At 41.5% G+C, this 14,642-nt stretch overlaps 1 pseudogene; it reads right to left on the reverse strand.

Annotated features, from left to right (window-relative positions):
* LOC141956875 (chloride channel protein C-like) overlaps positions 1 to 12,009 on the reverse strand; it is a 79,576-nt pseudogene extending 67,567 nt beyond the window's left edge.
* Between the last annotated feature and the right edge of the window lie 2,633 nt (positions 12,010 to 14,642).

The following is a 14,642-nucleotide window of genomic DNA, read 5'->3' on the forward strand; positions in this document are numbered from 1 at the left end:
TGGTACAGCAATGCCTGCAGCAAAAACGTAGAGCTCAAGCTGATTACAGAAGGAGAGGACACCCTATTTAAGAGATTCTCTGCTTTTTCCTTTACTTCAAAGAATCCCTCTCCTACCCAGGACCAGTGCAGAAAGTTATTAAGATAACATATATGTTTAGCTAATAAGCAAACAGTAGATGCTCTATTTGTTTGCTTTAATTTAAAACAAAACAACTCTCTTTTGTATCTAAGGGATTACAAGATATAAAGTGTGAAGGTTTCCATATCCCCTGATCTGATAATTGTACACATACCATCCTTTCCCCTTCTCAGTCCCCCTTCCCTGCTACTCTTTCAGCAACAATGCTGAAAGAGACAAACCTAAAACCCTGCATCTATTTCTTCCTACACCCACACAGTACGTACCCAAAATATAATTCTTTTCTCTGCTTCAAAAAATCCAAAATGACCTCTGTAAACAAACCCATAGAGAGAAGACAACAGTAAATCTGTGGTGAAGGTAGCCATCAAGCAGCAGAAGAAGGTTTGCCAGACCAGCCTGATGTCCCAGAATGAAGACACTTCCCCATCAATGGGGGCACGAAACACCGAAGCTATGCCTGCTCCTGCACCAGCCGTAATGAAATTGTGCCTGCAACAGGTAGAGGAGTCAAAATTTGGGTAATAACAACTCCATAAACATTATTTCCTGTCAAAGCTGGATTTATGGGGTTGAATTTATAGATCTGATGGTTTATTTTAGGGTTATCATTGTGCCTTTCATCTCTAGGATTTGAGTTCAGATCTGTCCGTCTTGACCTCTGGCCTTGACAAAACCCTCACTCCTCTAACATCGTGCAGGGACCACTGCACCATGCCAGCAAGCAGCTGAACTAGTGCCAACTAGCCTAATACCAGGCAGACCTCAGTCTGTAAATGTCTGAGAAATCAAGAGGGAACATATACACCTTGTCTTCCTCCCTGTAAAGGCATGGAGCTCACATACACCCCAAAGAGCAACAAGCTTCTGTTGATATAAGTTGCATTAGGACCTCAAACTGTAGGGATCTGTACTGTGACCCAGTTCCAGTAAAAAAAAAAAATAAAAGAGAACACAAAAACCACAAAAACAACCCGAGGAAAACGAAGAGAGGGGAGAGGGGGAGAGGGGGAGAGGGGGAGAGGGGGAGAGGGGGAGAGGGGGAGAGGGGGAGAGGGGGAGAGGGGGAGAGGGGGAGAGGGGGAGAGGGGGAGAGGGGGAGAGGGGGAGAGGGGGAGAGGGGGAGAGGGGGAGAGGGGGAGAGGGGGAGAGGGGGAGAGGGGGAGAGGGGATTTGCAGAAATGCTGAGCGTTCAGTACTAGCTGAAGTCAACAAGTATACAAAACACTTGAGTATTTTTAATATTAAGAAATACCAAGTTCTTGGAAAAAATAAAAATTAAAAAACAAAACAAAACAAAAAAACAAAAACCACAACAAAACCAGATCAGAATCATCTCTAAATATTAGGGGGCCCTTTTGACTTCTCTGTGGTGTCCACAAATTTTATCAGTATAAAGATGGGTGGGAAGGAGGATAATGGACAAAAAATAAGGGAAAGATTAGAGGTCATATGTCAAAGACCTTAACAAATCCCACCATTAAAGGTAAACAGTCAACTTTTTTTTCCCCAGCTCAAAAATGCTGAGTTAGGCACTTTTGTGCATGGATTTTTACTTACAGGTATATCTTCACAGTGACATTGTTTCCAGCAGCAGGGAACTCAAAGGGTACTGCACACCACAGTAAAAGCTGGGTGAGCTTTGCTTGGATGTCTCCAACTTCTTGCTGCAGTCAGCTGTACAGGCTACGCGTCCCAACAACAACGAAACTGTGTCCCATCAACAACGAAACTGGACCCTTCCTACACATCTGTTACAGCTGCCCAATGGAGGAACACCTTAAGATCCTTCAACATCCTAATGTCTGCTGATTTACTATTCTACCTGTGCCTGTACTCAGAGAGGGTACATCTCTTGAGCCTACTTAACTCAAAAAGATAATGGGGGAATGTAGACTCTTCCATCCTAGTATTTGTATAGAACTGAGGTTTCACTTAGACTGAAATTTGTCTCTGCTGCTCACCAACAACCCTCTCTGTGAAGGGGGCTTCCACACAACCTGTATCTCCCAGGATGGTTCCTGACTGCAAGCTAACTCTTCTTTCTAATTATACTATAACTGGATCCTGCAGAGAAAAACAAAGTTCTCACTGCTTCTCTTACTGCAATTGCTGATTTCTTCCGTGACTGATGCTTTGTTTAACCAGCACGTCTCAGATTTATTTAAATGACTGATCTTAAAAGGCTAAAGGTATCTTCCCTTTGGTGCTTTTTGATTTTCTTTTAAGCTGCAGATAGTTCACAGTGGCCATTCATTTGAATTTGTATCTCTCTAGGAAATTAAGACACAGGGGTCTTTCTTTTTTACCTTGCTTTAGAAAAAAAAAAAAGTATTATATAAGAGTTTGTATGTCAACATGACAATAAATACCATCCAGAAGACAAACTGGTTTGTAATTTCTTTTTCTGGAAACTAATCTCATTAATTTCAGTAGAACCATTCACAAGAGAGAGCTTACCAGAGTTATCTCAGAGACACGCATGATCAGACGAGAGCCAGATTAAAAAGTGTCACAAACAATTTACTTTTTCAAAACTAGAAAAAGAAAAATTTATTTATTTATTTATTTATGCCCCTGTATAAAAATCCTGCAATTTTTTCCTCCTTATACAACCCAGAAGGCAATGGGGAAAGGTCTCCAGTATTACTGTATTATTTCACAAGCATTCAATAAAACAACTGGCAAACTTTCTTTTAATTAAAGAACTTCAAAGTTGTTTAATTAAACAACTTTTTTTATTTAGAGTGGGTGACTATCCCCATTCCAAAGTGACAAAGAGCAGGAAGGCTGAAAGATTGCTGAAGCAGTATCTTCATTTCTTTTCCAGTTGCAATGGGCTCACCAGCAACTTGCCAGACACCCCTGGGGCACTAAGGACAAGCAGTGGCGTGGCCCTCCCAGAGCCTCAAGCTCCGCCCATCACTCACTTATCAGCTGAATTCCAAAACCTGGCGAATATTGGGAGGTGGACGCCAAGGGTGTCCAACTGCAGCTGGCTCAGACCTCAACCCAGGAGAGCACTAAAAGTGATGTTGTATAATTGAGAGCACTCTTTGGTAAATTATTCATAAATCGCACACAGTTAAAGGCAGAGGAGGACAGAACTTTAGCTGGACTGCAGCAGCAAAGCTAGATTGGTTTCAACAGACTTAAACATGGAAAATGTTGAACATGTCTTTTAAATATGCAAAGTCCTGTTGACATAAAGCAGAAGGCTACTAAAGGCTTTCAGATTCTTGACTCAGAGACTTAAATGTCTCTTTTGTAAGGAGTGTTGTGATGACAGACCATGAAATGCTTTTTGAAGAACTGCATGTTAATGTCTGCCCAATGTGGTGACACGTCAGACTACAGCCCATCATTTCAATCATCCGTTCCCAGGTTAATGACCATGGCAGCCAGAACAGGCCTACTTCTAACAGAAGACGTGTAATAATTTAAATTATTATGGTGTGTTCCCAGGTAGCACTTCAAACTACATTTAAATGAGGGGGAAAAAAAAATAAAATCCAAACCCTTAGTGAAATGAAAAATCTATTCATTGTATAATCTTGGAGAACTTTCCTACAAGACTTAAATTAGGAGCCTTAGCAAATCTCTCAGAGGCTTTTAGCAACTTACGTGTGTTTATGTTTAATAAAAATGGTGGAGGGTTCCAACTAAATTAAATTAAACTAGCTCTTAATTCCTATGTTTTGAAAAGACATCACGTTAGTACTGTGCTGACTTTCTTCATGGAAATATGATTCAATTTTTTTGCTCATGCATCACTGTTACCAACCCAGCACAAAAGGAAAAAAAAAATATCACAGCTGCAGTCTCTGAGCTCCTGGAGACACACAAATGTCTGAAAGCAAAGAAAACAAAAGAAACCTAAAGGGAGAGATAAACCTTGGTAATCATTGTCTGGAAGGTTTGCGGCTGCCTCTGACTAACCATGTGCTCCTATTTTTGAACATTTGAGTCATCCCCTAGGGTGCTGCACCTCCATGCAAATAAATAAATAAATATAAACCCACAGAATAACAAAAAATGTGAAAGGGTGGTGGGGAGGAGGATAGGTTTGGTCAGGGCAGTAAAGAAGAAGAGAACAAACCTCAAGGATAAATACTTTCCAAAACCAAAAAGGACAGATGTAAAACAGCAAACCAGCCAACCAATGATCTATATCATATCAGTAGAGACTAATTTTACCACCTCTACTCAAGATATGGTTTAATAATGGTAATAAGGTGCAGCAGGATTCTCCTCTAAAAGGCAAATAGAGGAAATTATATTACTCAGAAAACAGAAAAGCCCAATATCTGGCCTGCAGTTACTAAGTTTGGCTGTATTGCAACATATTAAATTTTAAGAAATGCTCTAACCTACAAAGCAGGACTGGGCAACCCTCCTCTCCCCTTCTCATAAGGCCGTGGGCCAAAATAGGGTGATGGGGATTCTCTTTCTTTGTATATAGCAAGGAGGGATAAAAACATTATCCTTCAAAAAGACTATAAAGTCTACTTTTCCCTACCTAAAAACATAGTATTACGCTACTGCACGAACAACAAGCAGCTCCAACCTGACTTGCAATCTGCCACCTGCAGAGCTTGCAAAGCAGCGCCTGGTTTCTGTGGTTGCCCTTAAGCTGGCACCGGCAGCTGTGAGGTTTGTAAGCTGGAAACACAGACCCCAAGGGCCTAGCTGTTCATCGCTACGCGCTTTGCACAGCTACTCACAGCACTTCTGCACGTGGCTGTAAAACCGTTGCCCCTTTTCTTCACAGCCACTTGAGACTGGCTTTATTTTTATACAGACTTTGCACAGGTAAAAGAAGTTACACAAGATGCAAAGCAGCCGGCAGGCCATAGCTGTGGGGCAGCTTCTCAGAAACAAAACTGGTTGCTGCTGTCCAGATAATTGCTTGCTGAGCCTTACAGGGAATTATACTAGGGAACCAAGCCAGTATGTAAAACATGCAGTGAAAAATATTTTTCATCACTGTATGGCATGAATAGCTGTGCTAATGCAAAGTAGGGGACAGCACAGGTGAAAAGAGTTCCCAATGCAGGGTATTTTTTAAGCCAGCATGGCCACCAAAACAGACATTGGAAACCCATACCCTCAGCCTGATAGCTTTAACTTTTGCCTGCTATTTCTTACCCCAAATGGACCACGGGACCTTCTGGCCCACAGAAGAGCCCAGAGGCTACAGCCAGCACGCATGAGACAAATGTGCCTAAAAAGGTCTTGATGTTAAAAAGATGTTGAATGGAAGTACCATTCAAATACCCAATGATTTCTGGCAAGCCAGATAGTGAACCTGCTGGGCAAAAAAACTGCAAAGAAGAGGAAGAAGAAGAAGAAGAAGAAGAAGAAGAAAAAAAAAAAAAAGAAAAAAAGATAAACATGGTCAACAATCATTAGATGTTGATGTGTTAGATGCATCTATGCACACAGTTTTAAAGTACAGCCCTCACCCTACTTTGTTCATGAATAAACTTTCCCAGAATTCACAAACATAGATACACATATAACTTCTGGCTACCTGCAAAAATTCAAGCTTCCAACAGTGTTACTATATGCAAACTGGGGGTAATGAGAGAAGAAAATGACTGACAAGGACCTCAGCCCCAGCCCCCTGCCGCCCCCCCACCAGTCCCTGAAGCCAGCCAGTCTCTTGTCTTTGCACAGGCTGTCTGTGGGGCAGGGTGTACATGTGAAGCTGCGTGATTTGTCCAGTCAGTTCAGACTTTAGATAGCTTAAAACTGGTCAGTTATTACACATATAACAGCAAACTCCCTTTTACTACTGTTGCTGGATTTCGGGGTAAGTTTAGTAAAAGATTCATTTTTTCTCTCACCTATGCTGTTAATTGCCTGTCTATAATTAAATTGAACACAACAGTACAGTAAACGACAGAAAGGCTCAATGTTTTAGCCTTGTTGCCTTGTGAAAGTACTGATCTGGGCCACAAATGATACCCACATAGCACAGCTAAAAGATCAGTCTAAAACCACCAGTAACTTTTATATGGACTGATGGTCTTTGGCTTAGGCCCCTTCCAAACACACAGTTTTCACAAGTTACACCAGCTGCCATTTGTATTTATTTTATAAACATTACACGGTAAGTGTAAACTGCATGGCTACCACCACTGATTTCACCCCAGACACTTGTATATAAGTTATGGGCGATGGAATCCAGCTTTAGGCTGAAGGCCAAGAAAGACCTCAATAAAATACTGAATTAACCAGCATTTGGAAGAGAAAGAGATTTGGTTTATCACAGAATCACAGGCTTGTTGTGAAGGAGACACTTACCAGCACCGTGCTTGAAGAAAGAACCGTGCTTGAAGTGAGAACCACCATGGCCAGCCCAGACCCAAGTGCACACAGCCAGGTCATATGGATGTTGCCATCCTGTCCAGTTGACAAATAAGTTACTATACTGGCACCCATACACCACATCCTACTTTTCAATAATCTTTTGTCCCAGAGATTTCTGCAGGCAGAAGATGTACTATAGGGAAAAAACAAAACAAGCGGTGCAGGCTCTTTAAAAGGGTGGGAGTGAGTAAAAGTAGGGTGAATGATGATTTTCAGAGTCATGTTTTTTTCCAGGACTTCTTGCCCATCTTTAAAAACACTATAAAGGATACGTTGCTACTCATCAACACCCTTTTCAGGTTAGAAGCAGACCTTATTATATACACAAGAAAATGTTACATAGTGAATTCAAGAGACATTTTGATGAATGGAAGCTTCAAAGTCATACATCAGTGATTACCTTTATGAATTTGTACCTATTATTAGTAGACAGAATATATGTGAGCAAGCTCTTTCCTATTCTATTTGAACCAAGAAGACATCTCTTCTACTAGGCCTTCTCACATTTAAAAACCACATTTCAGTCTTCATGGGGTTTTGGTTTGTTTGTGCTTGGGCTGACCACAGCCATGCTGTCTCCAGAACTCCTCAGCTCCCACATACTTTGCTGCCTTCCACAGCACTGAGCTGTGATTCACTGTGCGCGCAGGTCAAACACATCCCTTGCATTTCTGAGGTCACAGCATTACAGCTGGCCACTGCAGCCTTCCCAGAAGCATGTCCCTTCTCAAGGCTTTTGTAAGTGCATCGTGCAGCGCAGCCAAACAGCAACGCAAATCGCATGAAAAGGAGTTTTGCTCATCCACAGCTGGAGGTTTTTAGATAGGAAGGTCTTCCAGGGCAGGATTTACATGTTTGTACTGATATCAGAGGCTGTGAGAGCTTACCTTCTGTCCCCCTCTATTAGTTTAATACAATAGGACAAATTTGATAATACAGCAGGACCAACAGTGTGTGTAATGGTTGTTGTGATGCTCTGGAGTCAAACTGCTGTTTCTTTCTATATATTCTCTCTTTATACTTTAGTGTGTATATATACACACATGCATGTATATACATACATACATGTATGCATGTGTACTCTTCCACTGTTTATATATTTTATAAACATACACATGGCTTGGATATAAGAAACCACAGGGAAATAATATTCCAAGACCATTATATATATGCTATCTTCATGGAAAACCTAAACTTCTTGATTTCTTGGATACTCTCTCTGATATTTTCAGTCTCCATCTGTTCCACAGAATAAGTCCTCCCTTGCATTTCTGTGAAGTGATGGAGATCTGTCCTTCAGCAGCTGGCAGCATTATTCCATTATCTTAATTTCACGGAATAGTGGAGAACACATCCATGCCTTCCTTGCACTGGGAGAGCCTGGAACTGGACCCAGTACTCCAGATGTGGCCTCACTAGTGCTGAATAGAGGGGACAGATCACTTCCCCCGACCTGCTGGCAACACTCCTCCTAATGCAGCCCAGGGCGCTGTTGGCTGAATGGCAATACAATCATTTGGTCTATCAAGCACTGCTTCCTTCCAGTTTTGCTTTTGTCTGCAACTTTGCTGAGGGTGCACTCTGTCCCATCATCCAGGTCATTAGTGAAGATATCCAACAGTGTTTTGCCCCAGTACTGACCCCTGAGGTACACCCGTGGTTATCGGACTCCAGCTCAACTTTGTGTTACTGATCTTAGTGTTTTGAGCCCAGCAGTTCCGCCAGTTTAAAATCCTTCTCACTGTCTACTTCTCTAACCCACAGACCATCGGTTTGGATCCATCTACGAGGATGTTATGGGAGACAGTGATGAAAGCCTTGCTAAACTCAAGATAAACAACATCCACTGCTCCAGTCATCTCATTGTAGAAGATTGTTATACATTGTAAATCCATGCTGACTACGCTCAATCACCTTGTTCCTCACACAGTTAGAAATGGTTTCCAGGATTATTTGCTCTATCATCTTCTCAGGGTCAAGATGAGGTTGACTCATTTGTAGTTCCTTGTATCTGTCTTTCTGTCTGGGATCTGTCCTTGTCCTTCTTGAAGACAGGAGTGACACTGGCTCCCTCCAGTCCCCAAGAACCTCTCCTCAATTGCCATGACCTTTCAAAGATAATTGAGTGGCCTCACAATGACATCAGCTGGCTCCCTCAGAGAAAGCATCAAGTATCTTGGCCTTTTCCAAGTCCTTTATCACCAAGTCCCCTACCCAGTTCAACAGCAAGCCCACATTTTTCCTAGTCTTCCTTTTGCTGCTGATGTACCTGTAGACACCTCCTGCCTTTCTTATTGCCCTTCAACATCCCTTACCACACTCAGCTCCAGATGCACTTAGGCTTTCCTAACCCCACCCCTGCACACTCAGTGTCTCTTTATTCCTCCTGGGTCACCTGTCCCTACTTCCACTTCTTGTGTGCTTCCTTTTCATGTTTGAGTTTTGTGAGGAGCTTCCTGCCCCCTTTTGCTTGATATCCTGCTCATTGAAATGCACTGTTCTTCACTGTGGAGGAGATAATCCCTGAAAAACAACCAGCCCTCTTGGACCCATATTCTCTTCAGGATGGTCTCCTCTGGGATTCTTACAAGCAGATCCCTGAACAGACCAAAGTGCTCTCCCAAAGTCCAGAACTGTGATCCTGCTTTTGAACCCTTATCTCAGGATCCTGCATGCAACCATCATGGTCACTGCTGCCCCCAACCTTCACATCCCTGACCAGTCTTTCTTTGTCTTTAAGTACAAGGTCCAGCAGAGCATACGACCTCATTGGCTTCCCAATCATCTATCAGGAAGTTATCCACATGCTCCAGAAATCTCATGGATTGCTTGTGCCTGGCAGTGTTGTCCTTCCAGCAGATACTGGGGTGGTTGGCTAAAGATTCCCACAAGGATCTGGGCCAGTGACCATGAAACTTCCAGTTGTCTGAAGACAGCCTTGTCTAATACTTCATAAGCTGGCAGTCTATAGCAGACACCCACAACAACATCACACATCTTGGTGTGCCCTCTAACCCTGACCTGCAAGCTCTCAGCTGACTCTCATCTGTCCCAAGGCAGAGCTCTATCCTTTCCCACTGCCTTCTCACAAAAAAAGAGCAACTTCCCCTCCTAACCATCCCAGTCTATTCTTCCTAAAGAGCCTGTATTCAGCCACTGCAGCACTCCAGCTGTGTCAGCTATCCCACCACATCTGTGCAGGCAAGGAGCTCATTTGCCATGCTCCAGCCTCAGTGAGAGGCCCCAGGCAATGCCCAGAGCCCCAAGCCTGCAGAGCTGCACCCTCCCTCAGGAGTTTGCTCTGGGTTGTGGCCTCTGCTGAGTCAGGGGTAATGTCTCCCCTGGGTCCTGGGGCATCTCCAGCAGCTCCTTGCCACCACTTCTGAGTGCAAAAGCACAGTCAGTCCTGACCCACTTCTACACAAACTGTTGTGTCTGCTGGCTGCATGACATGCTTGATGGTTATACAGGCTTCCCCACAGCACCTGCTGACAGGATGCCTGAGCCTCCCTGGTCAGGATTCAACTGGAACAAAAGCTCAAAGCCCCTTTCTCACCAGAAGCTCTTCAGTATTCATACTATCTACCACAGATATCACAAACCAAGCAAAAGTTTTACCATCTGCTTCTCCACAGGTGAGAAAAAGCAGTAGTCAGTGTCAGAGATGCCTTAACCTTTACATTGGTTTTGGTCATTCAGTGATTTTTACCATACCATCCCAATTATCAGATTGTGATACCCATCAAGGACAAATTAATCATTCTAGAATAATCTATTACAGCATTAGCAAAGATAGCTGCACCAGACATAGAAAGAAATTACGTATCTGATACCAGGTCCACAATCACTATATACCTTAAGAGATACCTAATTGCTTCCCTTGGACACCAACAATACCTAAGGCAGCACATGCCCCTTATGTACAAGGAGGAAGAGGAAGGTGACATTTTAATCATTAATATTTCATCAATCTCATTACAAGAACACCATCAGATATTATACTGTACTATAGGCTAAGTCATAGCAAAGGACACCAAAGCATGCCTCACAAAGCACCACAGGGTATCTGATGTCCACACCCATCTAGACAAGCAGCATCTCTAGTCAGTTAAAATTTTACAATGTGGATTTTCTAATAAACAAACACAGAGAAGGTTACTCTGATTTTCTCTTGCTCACCTGCAGGTAATTTTCCACCAGGTCCCATTTCAATTTGATGAGAGTCAGTTATCTGATGAATCAAAAACCCCAGCATCCCAACTGCTGTTCCAATTAGCCCTTATCAGCAGCCATCTATCCCACTCTTTTCTAGAAATAGGAAAATACAGTTACCTCTTAGCCTATAGCACAGGACTATTTGCGGTGCTTCCTCTCACAAATATGCAAGTGCTATTTTTAGAGTATTTTGATTATTAACCATAACTGCATGAGCAAGAGGCTGGTTTTGCCAATATCTCTTTTAAAATTGTACACTTAACAAAACTCTACCTTCAGGTGAAAGCCATTTCCATTTGGGTAAGGAACATGGTTGGATTTTTAGGTTTGTTTTGGGTGGGGTTTTTTGGTTTGGTTTTGTGCGGTTTTTTTAATATATAAGTTGCAGTGCAATCTGCTTTTAGATGCTGATTGTTTGATGTCATTTCAAAATTGAATTCTATAACAGTAATTAAGCATTCAGTAGAGCACTCAGAACTCATTTCAAAATAATTCCTCTTTTCTTCTGCTACAACTAATGCACTGAGCATCTGTCATACAGATGTGCAAACCTTTACCTCTAGTTTCTGTTTTTTATAAATTCATACTTCTAATAGTAATTGTGCACAAATAATAATTTCTGATTTATTTCTAGTATCATCTAGGACTAGAGCACCCCTACTGAGATTCAAACACCATGTTTCCTGCAGATTACACTAAGAAGCAGTGAAGACAAGTAGCAGTAAGAAAACATTCCCCCAAACGTCTCCAAAGTCTCTTCCTTTTATACATTGTATACACCGAGTACTTAATGTTTTTTGCATATTCAGTCATTTGTCAAGAGCAAAGGCATAAGCACTTTCAAAAAATGTTTCTAATCAAAGTTGCTTGCCACTTGGCCTCCTTATATATTCTATTAAAGTATCTTCCTATGTACAGAAACACTAAGTAACAGTTTCTTAATTCATTCTGCAATCAGGCATCTCTCTGGATCGTTCAAATTACCCATAGTTTAGAGGCAACTTAACAGTACTTAGGGTAAATTTACCTGTAAATTTTCTCTTGTAGCCATTTCTTATAAACTTTACTGTGTGAAGGCAAATAATCCAAACTCTCATGGGCCATGAGGTGTTCTCTCTCCTCCTCCATCCAGCGATAATATGCTAAACTGCTTCTGCTGATGCCACATCGCCTCCTAAAATCCTGAGAATTAATCAAATCAGGCCCACGATCTTCCACCATTAACATCTCCTCTTCATCATTTTCCACATGTGTCTTATGGGGAAAAAGTGATGACATTACAGCGGCCTCCAAGAATCTTTGGGATGCCAACAAGAACAAAGTGAGCCCAAGGTCAGTCTCCTTGAGACTGAAAGCGAGGAATGGAAAACCACATGAGGATGGAGTGGCTGTGGCACAGACTGGCAGGTTTCTGTTTGGCCCTCGTTTGCTGTGCCAATGCATAGATCCAGCACTGTCAAAGCAACCAAAACTTGTTTGAGCTGGAGCTATCTGGTGAAGAAGTCACTCCAAGAACAGATGGACCACTGCAGCAAGATTATTGCACCAGCTCCTTGCTGACTATTCAGAGGACAGGGATGTTGTAAGCCACAGGGGCTTTGTCTGTTTTTAGAGAAATGAGCAGTTGCTGTGCTTTGGGCTGTCCAAACACCTTAATCCACTAATCTCACCAGACGATTTAATTAAAGAAAATGAAATGTAGGTTACAGTGCCATTCAATTAAACACTGAATTGTCAGTATTATACAGGCACCCTAAAAAACCCTTATTCTCTAACACAATTTTCTTTGAATTTACATGTCAAATTTCTTTTTAGACAGATAAAAAACATTTGCTATACTACCAAACTGACTACAGCTTGGATACTTTACCCAAGGTAGTTTGTAAGTTGGCAGTTCAATCAAAGCAGAAAAATACTTGATGCATGTCAAATATTTACTGTAAAGAAAAATTGGTAACATGCTGTGTGTTTACCACCTCCAAAAGCGTGTTTTTGTTTGCTGAACACAGAGTAGAGAAAGATTTCTGCTGCTCTCCACTTACTAACATGTGGACCAGTGTGGAAAGGTCTCATCTCAAGTAATGAGGAAACATGAATAGTTCCTAACTGTCAGTTAGTAAATACTAAATGGCAAGACAGAAGATCTTTACAGAAGCCACATGCAAATTTGCTGAAACCAAGCCTTTTGGACCTTGTGGGTTTTTGACAGCTCTATCAGGCATTTCATTCCAGAGATTTCAAAAGTACTCTGCAAATTCCAGACCTAGCAACTCAGTCTAAGAATAAAAGAGTTAAAGAAACGTGGTCTAGGTGGAAACCAGACTTTAAAAAATAATTGTTGCTGGAAACTGGGTGAAAAGCTGTGTGCAACAGTAAATGAATTAGAAAAATTAATGTGATTTTCCTTACATATGTAGGGAAATAAATTTATCTTTGCCACAAATACATCCATAGAGAAGTTATCTGACAACAAACACACTTTGTGTGATCAATTAAATCACTCCAGTCAAAAATGAATTGAGGAGGAATAGCTAGGTTCTGACTGATTTTTGACCTGTTCTTATCTAAAAAGTAGCAATGTTTTACTAAGCACAGTAGCGCAGACCTTAGTTTTGGGTTCAAGCACAAAAATGTTTTGAGATTAGACTGCTAATTTGGGATTGTACAAAAGTTGGATTTAACTAGTCCTACTGTAAGTTTAAAACAGAGCAGAGGAAAGCAGAGCCCAGACAAGAAAAGCAGACAGTCGAGCAGAGCTCCTGGCTGGGACCCCATCGCAGCTTCATTCAGATATATGCAGTCTGCCTACTGCGAGGTCTCCATTTAACCCCTTTCTTTATTGAAACATGGGAATTTGTATGATGTCATTTTCTAGATGTGTTAGATCAAACTGGTTCATGTGAACAGATCTAGGTATTAGAGAGATTGCAGCATAAAAAGAAATACTAAAGCCACTGAACAATACAGAAAGAGAAAAAAAAAAATCCAAACCTGAAACTAAAACTACCTATCTAGGGGAAAGGGATGAGGCTAAGTCACACTGCTCACAGACAACACAGATATACCTCATTCCACGCCAGGATGATTTGTTATGCAAACAAGATGGCTGTTTTTCCTCAAACAGGAATATGATTATCATTCATAAGAGCATACCTAAGTTCAGCTGTACTGCAAATTCTCACAGTCTCCAACTCATGCATTCAAATTTAAAAAAACAAAATGATGCAAGAATGGGGTTTCAACTTTTGACCCCCAATTATTATTTTTTTTCACAGACTCCTCTATAGTTAATTTAAACCCACCAGTATGCTCACTTATCTGAAATACATTTCATGAACCTCTGAGGAGGAGTGCAGAAATGGACAGTGTCTAAAAGCTAGAAGACAAAAAGCAGAGAGATATTTGAGATTGCAGGGGGGCACAGCTGCATCCCAGAGGTGCAGAAGTTGAGATAACTCCACAGAGGACAGACAAGGCCTTACAAAATACATACACACAGAGTGTATTCATTCATTCATTACACGGAAACCTGAAGATATTTTCCATTCTTAACAGAAAAAGTTATTTTCAGAATACTTAGATGAAGGAGGCAAATGCAGACTGGGGTAGTAAAAGCATTCCGTACCAGAAATTAATTCCTCTGTTGGAAATGCATCCTGTTTAAATGCCCTGTCAGAATTTGACCCAAAACTTAAGCATTTTGGCTGTGTTAAATACATTCACAGACACACACATAACTCTCAATGCCAAACACGAGTTTTCGTCTTTCCTCTGCAAAGTACTTTGGAGGGTAAATCATCAGTCCCTGTAAAGTCTGCATAAGGATTGTCCTGCTTTCTGCAGTAAGTTTTCATCTCCAAAATATCACAAGGATCTCTGCTTATCCAAGAGCTTCCATAACTCACATTTTT

This window comes from Athene noctua, chromosome 2 (assembly GCF_965140245.1).
Source record: "Athene noctua chromosome 2, bAthNoc1.hap1.1, whole genome shotgun sequence".
Classification (NCBI taxonomy): Eukaryota; Metazoa; Chordata; class Aves; order Strigiformes; family Strigidae; genus Athene; species Athene noctua.